The sequence below is a fragment of the Acinonyx jubatus genome, chromosome E3, assembly GCF_027475565.1.
Source record: "Acinonyx jubatus isolate Ajub_Pintada_27869175 chromosome E3, VMU_Ajub_asm_v1.0, whole genome shotgun sequence".
Lineage (NCBI taxonomy): Eukaryota > Metazoa > Chordata > Mammalia > Carnivora > Felidae > Acinonyx > Acinonyx jubatus.
The window spans coordinates 13,335,278-13,346,605 of NC_069398.1; the positions used below are offsets into that span (position 1 = coordinate 13,335,278).

At 43.2% G+C, this 11,328-nt stretch overlaps 1 non-coding gene across 1 annotated transcript; it reads left to right on the forward strand.

Annotated features, from left to right (window-relative positions):
* Window positions 1–366: 366 nt before the first annotated feature.
* Window positions 367–7,659, forward strand: LOC106970459 (uncharacterized). Its single transcript, XR_003415237.2, has 4 exons — window positions 367–709; window positions 1,682–1,824; window positions 2,209–2,294; window positions 7,297–7,659. It is a non-coding gene; the product is annotated as an uncharacterized LOC106970459 (transcript).
* The last annotated feature ends 3,669 nt before the right edge of the window (window positions 7,660–11,328 follow it).

The following is an 11,328-nucleotide window of genomic DNA, read 5'->3' on the forward strand; positions in this document are numbered from 1 at the left end:
TTTTGTTGCCTGTCAAACTTCTTAAAGATAATGTACCCAAGAAGATGTTGGCGCAACATCTCGAGATGGTCTGCAGTGCTTAACCATCTCGACAAAAAATGGACCACAGATGGGAAGGGCCTGAGGGTTTCTCCTTCCTAAGCTTCCTTGTTACTCAGATGTGGCTTTAAGTAGCTTCCGGCTGCTACGCGTGACAACCAGGAAAGGTCCTGCCTGGTACTGAGGTACCACTAAATGTAGAAAACTTGAATCTTTATCAGCAGTGCTTTTCAAAGAAAGATCTTTATCAAAGCGGGGGGAGATAAGACAAGGTTAATAAAAGGAAACCTTGTTTAGGATGGAGTTGGGAGGCCGGCAGGGGGAGCTCTCATGCTCAGCGCTAGTCAATGACAGAGCCATCAGGAAGAGACCTTGCACGGGATAGGCTACCTTAGCTAGTACTTTACTGCTCCAGCAGGAGGAAGACCTGGCAACAGCCCAGCCAATGGGAGGCCTTCACAGCTCAGCCAATGAGAAGCCACTGTACTTCAGACTCCCAGTTTCCTCCAGTGGACTTTTCGTTTAGAAGAGCCTTGCCTGCTTCCCCCTTTCCCCTAGAAAAGAACGTTCCTCTCCTTTGTTCTCCAGACTTGCTTGTGGTTCTGCCGAAGCTTGCTGGTTCTAGGTAGTTGCAATTCTCTGCTACTCCCAGATAAACCCATTTTTCCTGGTAAAATAACTGGCACTTTTATTTATGTATTTAAAAGTTTGTTTATTTTGTGAGAGAGAGCGAGCACACGCGAGTGGGGGAGGGGCAGAGAGAGAGGGAGAGAGAGAATCCCAAGCAGGCTCTGCACTGTCAGCGCAGAGCCTGACTTGGGGCTCAGTGTCACGAACCATGGCACCATGACCTGAGCTGAAGTCAAGAGTCAGATACTTAACCAACAGAACTACTCAGGTGCCCCCTGGCAGTGTTATTTTTAAGGTTAACAAGGGTTACTTATTCTCAGACCATCTTCAAATTTAAACATGATCTGTAAGGATTTCTCTCATTACTTAAAGACAAAAAAACAATTGACACAAATTCAATGTTAAAAATATTTTGGAGGATTTGGTGTTTATTGACACAAACACAAAGTTGGCAAAGTGAATTACGGGAATATTAATTTTTTCTTTTTCCTGTGCGTTTCGGGGGTTCAGGTTTTTTGATGATGCGGGTGCCATTTAAATGAAAATATGAAGTTGATTTGGTTTTGATACTTGCAAAGACCACTGCACAGTTCCAACTTTCTATTCAAGCCAAGAAATCACAGAAATCTCATTAAAATGAGATTTTGAGAAGAATTGAAATTTTTTGCTTTATGTGCAATTTTAGATCTATTCCCTCTACCACTCAAATAGACCTTGAATCTTAACGTGTTATAAAAAAAAATGAGGCCAAGACTTTTTTTAAAAAAAGATTGCTTTTAATTTTTCTTCATGTGTAGAAAATATATTTCCAACATAGAAAAAAATTTAAATGCAAAAGTTTTGGTGTATGTATTTCTGTGCAGTTTTCTGGGAAGGAGGGGCATAGCTTTCTTCAGCTTTTTCGAGGAGTCTGTGGTGCTCATAAAGGAAAGAACCGTAGCATATGGCCAGGTTGGGCACTGTGACCTCTTTTCCACCTGGTTCTAATTACTCCCAATCACTGGTTGGTTAGGCTGTGAGGTTGTCGGTGTGCCTTTGTACCTCAGCCAACTACCCTTTGAGACCCCCCCCCAAACTCAGGAAGTTTAATCAGTCCGGTCCCTGGCCCTTAAATCAATCAGGACCTCATTGAAGTTCTGCGTGAATCTCCCAAAGGTAAACAGATTTCTATTTAAATGTTATTGCTCTCATTAGCATCAGCTGTTTTCATTATAAACGTGCTGAGATGTACTTTCTAATCCAGTTTATAAATTATGCTTACTACTTTGAGATGTTGAAAAATCTATCTGTCTATCTATCTATCTATCTATTTATTCATTCATCTCTGAGGAGCCTTTACTACCTCGCTCAGTGGACCCTTTGCCTGTGTGATCTCTGAGTTCCTGCTCTTAAAACCTGTGGTTTATCTTCTGCCCCCAAGTGTTTCTTCTTTGACTCCTTTACTGGCATGTTTTTCCTCCTTCCATGCTATTGCATGGCTATCCTTCAAGATCCAGTACTAACACGTTCTTTTTTTTCTCTCTACACTGATTCCTGCAGAGTAGCCAGCTACCAAGTTTTCACCATCCTGCCACCTCCGTCCTCGCTTCTGCTTTGTGCACTGCAACCTGGCTTCCTGGGGCGTGGTAAGTACTTTTAGCTGGTCTGTGGTTTATTTCAGTAGTTACATATTGATTGGAATGTTGCCTTCCACGTATAGCAAGGAATACTGGTTTCCAATTACCTTAGTTGCATGAAGTTTCCTATTTAAAAATGCACTTAAATTAAAAAATGAGTTGATTGAGAGCAGGGATTGACCAACTTTTTCTGTAAAGGGCCAAATAGGAAATATTTTCAGTTTTGTGGGCTACATGGCCTGTATGGCAACTACTCGATTCTGCCGTGGAAGCTTCAAAGTGGCTGTAGACAATCGTACATGAATGGGTGTGGTCAGGTTTGGCCTGCAGCTTGCTGAGCTTTGATTTCAAGGAACTTATTAAAACAAGAATTCAGGGAGTAAGTGGACATAGTAGAAACCTTAAAGCAGAATGTACATGTTTTAGGATTGAGACACTTGGTTTAAGCTATCCCTTTGTTCAGTATGTGTTCTCTATTGCAACTACTCTGTGCATTCAGGGTGCTCAGAACATAGATCCTCTGTCTTGAAGGGGCTTAGTCCACACAGAGAGACAGACAGAAGAAGAGGTAATTACAGTAGGCATATGTGTGCCTGTGCGTGTAGGAGGAAGAGTGGCTCTGTTGGTCCTGAACAAACTTCCCTTTTCCCCACCTTCTCTAGATTATTCACCTATACGTTATTATATACTTTATGCTAGCTTTTGCCCATTTTACAGACAAGGAAACTGAGGTCCAGAGAGGTTAATGAATTGCTGAAGGTCACAGAGCTGGTAAGGGGAGGGAGCGGGATTTGAACCGGATAGTCCGACTCTAAGATCAATGTCCCTAGCCCCCACAGTGCTCCCCTTGCCTCACTTACCTTGACTAAAGAATTAGTTCATCCCACCGGGACTATTCGGTATAGCAGAAACCGGCCTAGTCTCTGAAAAGTTGTCAACCTAGGGAAATGCCCTTGATATCCTCTCTCTCACAATACCCCTGCAAAGGTGACTCAAGCAGTGTAGATGGGAGAAGCTGGTCTCTTCACCTGCACCAGAGGTGGACTGAGGACTTGCTTACCAACCAGAAGCTGTAGGTTGTAGGTTAACAATCACCCTGCACTTCTGTATGAGTCACTAGATATTGGACACTCTCCTAGGCACTTTGCATGGCTTGTCTGTATAATTAATTAATCCTCGTAACAGCCATTTGAGGGGGTGTATTAGTTTCCTATGGCTGCTGTAACAAATTGCCACAAACTTGGTTGCTTAAGAGAAATTTTTCTCTCTCTTCGTTCTGGAGGCTGGAAGTCTGAAATCAAGGTGTTGGCTAGGATGTGCCCCCTCTGCAGCCTCTAGGGGATGCCAACTCTCCTGGCGTCTTGTGGCTGCCCCTGCCCCGTCTGGTGGCCCCCACCCCTCTGCTCCATGGCTTGGGGCTGCATGACTCCCATTTCTGCCCCCACCATCACATGGCATTTCCCCTGGATGTCTGTCTCTGTGGCTCCAGATCTCTCTCCTCACAAGGACATTGGTCATCACACTTTGATGCTACCCTAATCCACCAGGATCTCATCTTAACTTGATGATATCTGCAAAGACCCTGTTTCCAAATAAGGTCACATTCACAGATGTTGGGGGTTAGGACTTCCAACTTTTGAGGGAGGACACAATTTGACCCACAACAGGGAGGTACTGTTACTGTTTCCATTTCACAAGTGAGGATCCAAGGCAAGGCATCGTGAAGTTAAGAATCTGTCCAAAGTCAGGCCGCCAGGGTGGCTCAGTCGGTTAAGCGTCTGACTTCAACTCAGGTTACGATCTCGCGGTCTGTGAGTTCCAGCCCCTCTGTGCTGACAGCTCAGAGCCTGGAGCCTGCTTGGGATTCTGTGTCTTTCTTTCTCTGCCCCTCCCCAACTTGTGCGTGCGCACACATGCTCTCTCTCTCAAAAATAAATAAACATTAAAAAAACAAAACAAAAGAATCTGTCCAGAATCAAACAGCTTTATTAGCAGAGCCTGGATTTGAACTCAGGTATTCTGAGAGTCTGTGCTCTTAACCACTGTGTTAACAACTGCTTTGCCTGCAGAGCTGCCTGGCTTGGCACTTCAGGCACGCCGGGCCCTCCCTCCCGCGGCATCTGGTGACAACAAACATGTACTGAATTAGCTGAACACAAATGTTTAAAGCCCTGTGGCTGCATCAGGGTGGCTCCCAGGAGCCTGAGGACAGGTGAGGCGCCCGGCTGTGCATGGGGATTCTTGTTTACCTCAACAGGGAATCAGGCTCCCAGTGCGGCCAAGTTGTGCACATGACCAGCTCCTGCTGCCACCCAGGTAATTGGTTTTCTGTGTTCATTTCAATAATGAACGGTATTAAAGGAGGCTGGAGATGCAAGGGAGATACAAGCATTGTGGAAGGAACAAAGAGATTTTAATGTGTTGAGTTGGGTTCTGGGAAAGATGAGGGACATGATAATCAAGTATTAAAACAGAAGAGATTATGCAGTGGTCCTCACACCATCCATCACCGCCCTCGTCCTGGGCGGGTGGCAGAACTGAGTCTGCCGAGATCCCGGCATTATCTCCTCAGTTTATTTACATCTCAAATCAGGTTGCACTGACAGCAGCTAAAGAAATTCCAGGGAAGAGATGTAACTGCATGATCTATTTCCTACAGAAAGTGCAAACACAATACAGACTATCTGGTTAAATATATCATCCCAGAAATGATCCAACCGCCGAATGCTTAAGTCTGTACTTTATATTTCTTGTTGTCGTGAGACCATTACACGCCCTCAGAGACCACCTGCCTCTCCCCTTCTCTACCTTTCTGTCTGCTCCTTCAAGACCCCTCCTTCCCCCTTGCCTGAGATGTCAGTGCTCCCCAGGGCCTGACTTCCACATTATTTTCTTCTCTCCATATTTGCCTGGACAGCCTCATTTCCTTCAAGACTTTCACTACTGGCTGGATGTGTACTGATGACTTCCAGACTGACCCTTTGGAGGTGCCCAACACTTGTTTTTCCCTTCTCAGTTATTTACATGGCCCTTCTCAGTTAACTACATCTTCATAGTTAAAACCTAGACAATATGAGGAGTCTGCAAACCCCCCCCACCCCGCTTCTTTGTCCTGTATGTGCCTGGTTCCTGTCTTTATGGGAGAGCAGTGCTGGGTTCTTATGACTCCTTCCAGAGGCTCTTTACATATATAGAAGAAAATACAAATATAAATGCTAATTTTCCCTCGTTTTCTCCTCAAATGTTCTACACATATTCTGCACTTTGCTTTTTTCACTTTTGATCTTTCCATGACAGTATTTAGAGAAGTTCATTTTTTTTTCTTTTTATTTAAAAAAATTTTTTTTGAGGGGCACCTGGGTGGCTCAGTCGGTTAAGTGTCCGACTTCGGCTCAGGTTCATGACCTCATGGTTCTTGGGTTCAAGCCCTGCATCGGACTCTGTGCTGATGGCTCAGAGCCTGGAGCCTGCTTCAGATTCTGTCTCTCCCTCTGTCTCTGTCCTTCCCCTGCTCACTCTCTGTCTCTCAAAGGTGAATAAATGTTAAAAAATTAAAAAAAAATTGTTTTGGAAATGTTTACTTACATTTGAGAGAGAGTGAGAGTATGTGAGCAGGGGAAGGGCAGAGAGAGACTGAGACAGAATCTGAAACAGGCTCCAGGCTCTGAGCTGTCAGCACAGAGCCCGATGCGGGGCTCAAACTCATGAGCCATGAGATCATGACCTGAACTGAAGTCAGACACTTAACTGACTAAGCCACCCAGGCACCCCTTTTTTTTTCTTTTTTAAATTCACAATTGCACAGTGTCCCATTGTCTGGTGGCTGTCCCATAATTTATTTTGCCAGTCTTCTAACAGTGGACATTTGAGTCATTTCTAGTCACTTGATGTGATGGTTAATTTTATGTGTCATTTTGTCTGGGCCATAAGGTGCCAAACATTTGGTTAAACATGATTTTTGGGTATGTCTGTGAGGGAGTTTCTGGATGAGATTAGCATTTGATTCAGTAGACTGAGTAAGCACATTGCCCTCCCCAATGTGGGTGGGCCTCATCCAATCAGTTGAAGGCCTGAAGAGAATACAAGGCTGAAGTATTCTCTCTCTGCCTGTCTTCAAGATGAGACATTGGTCTTCCTTGCATTTGAACTCGGACTCAGACTCATACTGGAACTATACCACTGACTTTCCTGGGTCTGGACTTCTCAGCCTTTATAATTGCATAAGCCAATTCCTTATAATTTCTCTCTCTGGATATAGTTATAGACAGATAAATAGGGAAAGATAGAGATATACAAAGATACAAATCCCAAAGGGGGTATAGATCTATTGCCATGGTTTTCTCAACACATGCCTTTCTAGCACCTCTGATAGGTGAGGAGGAATCCAGAGAGAGAGAGAGAGAGAGAGAGAGAGAGAGAGTCGGGGAGGGATGTTGGTAAAGACTTCCTACCCAGACAGGACAGCAACCCTGGCTCAGGGAGAAGGAGGAGAGAGTGTTAGGGAAGGAAGATATAATCCCTGGCTGGGCCTTTTTTTTTTTTTTTAAAGAGATAGAGTGTGTGAGTAGGGGAGAGGGACAGAGGGAGAGAGAGAATCTTAAACAGGCTCTATGCTCAGTGTAGAGTGTGATGTGGGACTCGATCTCACGAACCTGGGATCATGACCTGAGCTGACTGAGCCACCCAGGTGCCCTCTGGCTGGGCCTTCTTTTATCAAGAGCAATCATGATCTTGACTGATTTGGATTCTGGGCAGAGGAGCTTATGTGCATTGTTATTATAGGGGACAAATCTTGACCCCCTCTTACACACTGAATTGCATTTCCTTAAAATTCATATGTTGAAGGCTTAACCCCCAAAGTGACTGTATGTGGAGGTAGGGCCTTTAGGGGGGGAGGTAGGGTGAAATGACATCATAAGGATCGATCCCTGATCTGATAGGACTGATATCCTTATAAAAAAAAGGAAGAGACAACAGAGTGCTGTCTCTCTTTTTCCCTCCATGAGCCCAGAGGAAAAGCATGTGAAGATACAGCAACAGGGCAGCATCTTCAAGCCAGAAGAAAGTCCTCACCAAAGCCAACCCTGGAACCTTGATCTTGGACTTCTAACCTCCAGAACAATTAGAAAATACATGTTTGTTGTTTAAGCCACCTAGTCTATGGTATTTTGTTATGGAGGCCCAGCAGACTAATGTACCCATGTTGTTTTAATTAACTTTAGTTAGATAAGTAAGAGTTACTTTGAATCTCCTTGTAAAAAAAAAAAAAAATCATTAAAGAGTTTTTAACCAACATCTCCTACCTTGGTTCTTTAACCTGGCAATTGGCAATCTGTGGCCCACTGTCCCAGTCTGGCTCTCTCTCTGGTTTTGAAATAAAGTTTTATCAGAACACAGCTTATTCATTTATAGATTGTCTGTGGTTGCATTTGACATATCTGTGATTATCTACAGCAGAGACCTTATAAGGCCTGAAAAACCTAAAATATTAACCATCTGGCTCTTTATAAAAGATCACTGACTACTGCTGTAGACCCATTTCCAGATGTAAGCAGTGTTACCAGTTTGGTGTGGATTATTTCAGTTTAGATGGCACAGCATTACTTGGGGTATGCGTGTGTGTGTGTGTGTGTGTGTGTTATAGTAATGGTATCCCATCCTTCTGGGGAGTCTTGGATTTGTCCATGTTAGTAGACAGATCTACTTCACAGTTTTAACTGCTGCATGGTATTCAAAAGTATGAACATACTTTTTTATTCCATCATTTTCTCAATGGACGTTTTGCTGTTTCCTTTTTCTTCTTTTTTTCACCCACCAAAACAGTACCACAATAAATATCCTTTATGCACATGGGTGAGTGAGTGATTGTGATTGATACCAAGACTAGAATTGCCAGGCCACGAGGCAGATACGTTTTAAAATTTGGTCATACTTTTTAATAGATTATGCATTTATGTGATTTGAAAATAAAAGATATACAAGGTATACATTGCAAAATCTCACCCCTTGTTTTCTAATCTATTTTGCCCTCCCCTACCCCTATAGATATTAGTTTCTTGTATATCCTTCCAGAGTTTCTTTATGAATAGATAAGAATAGGTATTCCTATTTTGTCTTATATATCTTGTATTCTTTTATATCCTTCCAGGATTTCTTTATGAATAAGGGATAGGTATTCCTATATTGTCTTCTCTCTTACACACAAGGTAGCATCCTATCTATATACTTTTTTTTCTCATGATTTTTCTCACTTGACAGTATATTCTGGAGATCTTCCCGTAACTGTAAATCTCATATAAGTATACGGAGCACATACCCATGCCTTTTTACACAGTATTTAGTTTGCATAGTATCTCTTTATGTGGATGTAGGTTATTTACTCCATTATAGAGGATCACTTCCCTCCCCCCCCATCTGTTGCTACTGTATAAGCAAGACACGCACATTTTAAATTTTAAGAGGTACAGCCATGTTACCCTTCGAAGGGGTTGTGTAGTTTGCATGCATTTTTAAGGAGCTGAAACAGCAGACAGTTGCGTGCACTGTATGCTCCAGCAAGTTCAAACTGTTGTTGGTTCCCAGAACCTGACATATTTTGTCATGTGTCCTTGCTATTCTTTTTATTGGGGCCTCCTTTTCTACGCTTTGTCTGTCTAGCTGACTCTAAAATCTTCTGAGTTTTGTCTTGAAAATCTGGGAAGCCGTCACCAACCCCTATAAGTAGAGTTGATTTATTCCCTTTTTCTGACCACAGACGCTTGCCCACATTCTATTTTTGCACCTTTCACATTGTGATTTTTATTTCTTTACCAGTCGTGTCTCCCTTCTTTCATTGTGGACTACTTGAAGTGAGAGACCATATTTTTAGTCATCTACATATTCCTAAAGCCCAGGACAGTGCCTGTTGTGGAATGGCTGTTCAATAAATGTTGGCTGGATGAATGAATTAACAAATGACTGCTACAAACAGAGATGAATCAACCAAACTGAATTTGGACAATGAATCCATGGGTGTGTTTATCCACTAGTCTGCCAATCATGCAGATCAGCTTATCTGCATGTGCCGATGGAATTTCCACGTAATTTGCATGCTGGAGGGGGAGGCTGCCAATTCACAAAGGATTCTTCTAGGCATTTGTCATTCATTAGAGAACATAAGCTTGCACTGGTGTTTATGCAGCACAATGTCAGCCAATTAGAGGGGATTGTAGCTTGGAAACAAACATCTGCTTGATGCTGGGTAAATAATATTTAGAGTCTGGTGTTTTATAACTGCCTATATGATTCATTTGAATCCCATATAATTTAGTATTTGATCATGTGGGACTCATAGAGATCATGCCCGTATGCAAGTTACAGCTGCAAAAACCATACCTGGCATTTCTGACCATGGCCTCAGGTACCAAGAGATGCTTTCTGGTTGAGGTGACACCAGGGACTAGAAGTAAGAGTCTATTCAGTGGTAGCCACCTTTCATAAAGAATAACAGATCGGGGCGCCTGGGTGGCTCAGTCGGTTAGGCGTCCGACTTCAGCTCAGGTCACGATCTCACGTTCCATGAGTTCGAGCCCCGCGTCGGACTCTGGGCTGATGGCTCAGAGCCTGGAGCCTGCTTCCGGTTCTGTGTCTCCCTCTCTCTCTGCCCCTCCCCCGTTCATGCTCTGTCTCTCTCTGTCTCAAAATAAAAAAAAAAACCAAAAAAAACCAAAAAAAACAAAGAATAACAGATCGACACCTCTCCAAATTCTATCGTGGATAACCCTTCGGTAGACAACTCACGGAGTACTGGGAAAATATGAATGTCTTCTGTCAGCCTTTGACAATTGGTTCTCCCTTTTCCAGGGAGAAGGAGGTTAAAATAAATGTAAGGGAAGTACCACTGATCAAGTTCCTTTTCTATCCCACGTTCTTCTCCAGGTTCCAGGTGCTTTTCTCACCTTTTATCCATCTGCAGCTCACAGCACTATGGGGTCAGAATTTTCAGTTACTATTTTACAAATAAGCAAACTGGGTCGGAGGGACTTGTCCCAGGCCCTCAGCTAGCAGGCAGCTGTGTTGCAAGTGAAAGCTGATCCGCCCAAGCCTCCCAGGATTCCCCCACGCCCCCCCCCCCCCCAAGACTTCCCAGAGGCTGTGGCCAATGGTATTTGGTAGAGCCATTGGCTGTGACATAGCTCTGATTCTCTGCAGATAGTGCTGGGTGGATTGGCTGTGAAATCTGTCCCCCTTGCTTCCAAATGAGGTAATTAAATGCTTTGGTATCTTGGCCCATGGGGTTTTTAAGAACATCATCCAAGTGCTTTGTGTGATAAGATGAGGGACCTGATGAAACCCTGCTGCAGGTGGATGTGTGCATGTAGCAAATGACAGCCAAGTGGCCAAGAGGGCAGGATCTTTGCTAAGCTAATAATATTGCCTACCAGTTTGCATCACCATCCTCAGAATTTTAACAAATGACTGGGCCACCGGTTTTCAACAGAATCATCTATGGAGCTTAAAAAAATATGCATGTCTGGTCACCACCCACAGATATTCCGATTCCATGGTTATTTTAAACAAGCCTTCCATGCTATTCTGATGCACAGCCAGCTTTTGGAATCTACAATCTAGTCTATGGATCATTTGAGTCATCAGAACTTGAATAAGGATTGCTTTCTTTGGGTACATCTTTTCTTGATCACATCAAATCAATCTCTCCCTCTCTCTCTCCTTCCCTCCCTCCCTCCCTCCTTCTCTCCTTTTCTCTCTCTTATATATTTTTTGCTAGCAGTCAGAAATTCTTAAAAGCTTTTTGCCACAAAACCATCTGCTGGAGAAATCTCCCACTAGGTTTCAAATGCCAAACTGTTCCCAGTAGCAATTTTCTTTATTATTTTGGGGAAGAGAATGAATTACATTTCTTTCCTATGAAAGAAAATACTTTAGAAATAAAAATGTTCATTATGGACCAGTAGCAGTTGCTTATATTTTTGAAAGAAATAGCTTTAATATTAGACACGTGTTCTGTGAGTTTACTTCAGGTTTCCCTTGTGGGCTTGATTCT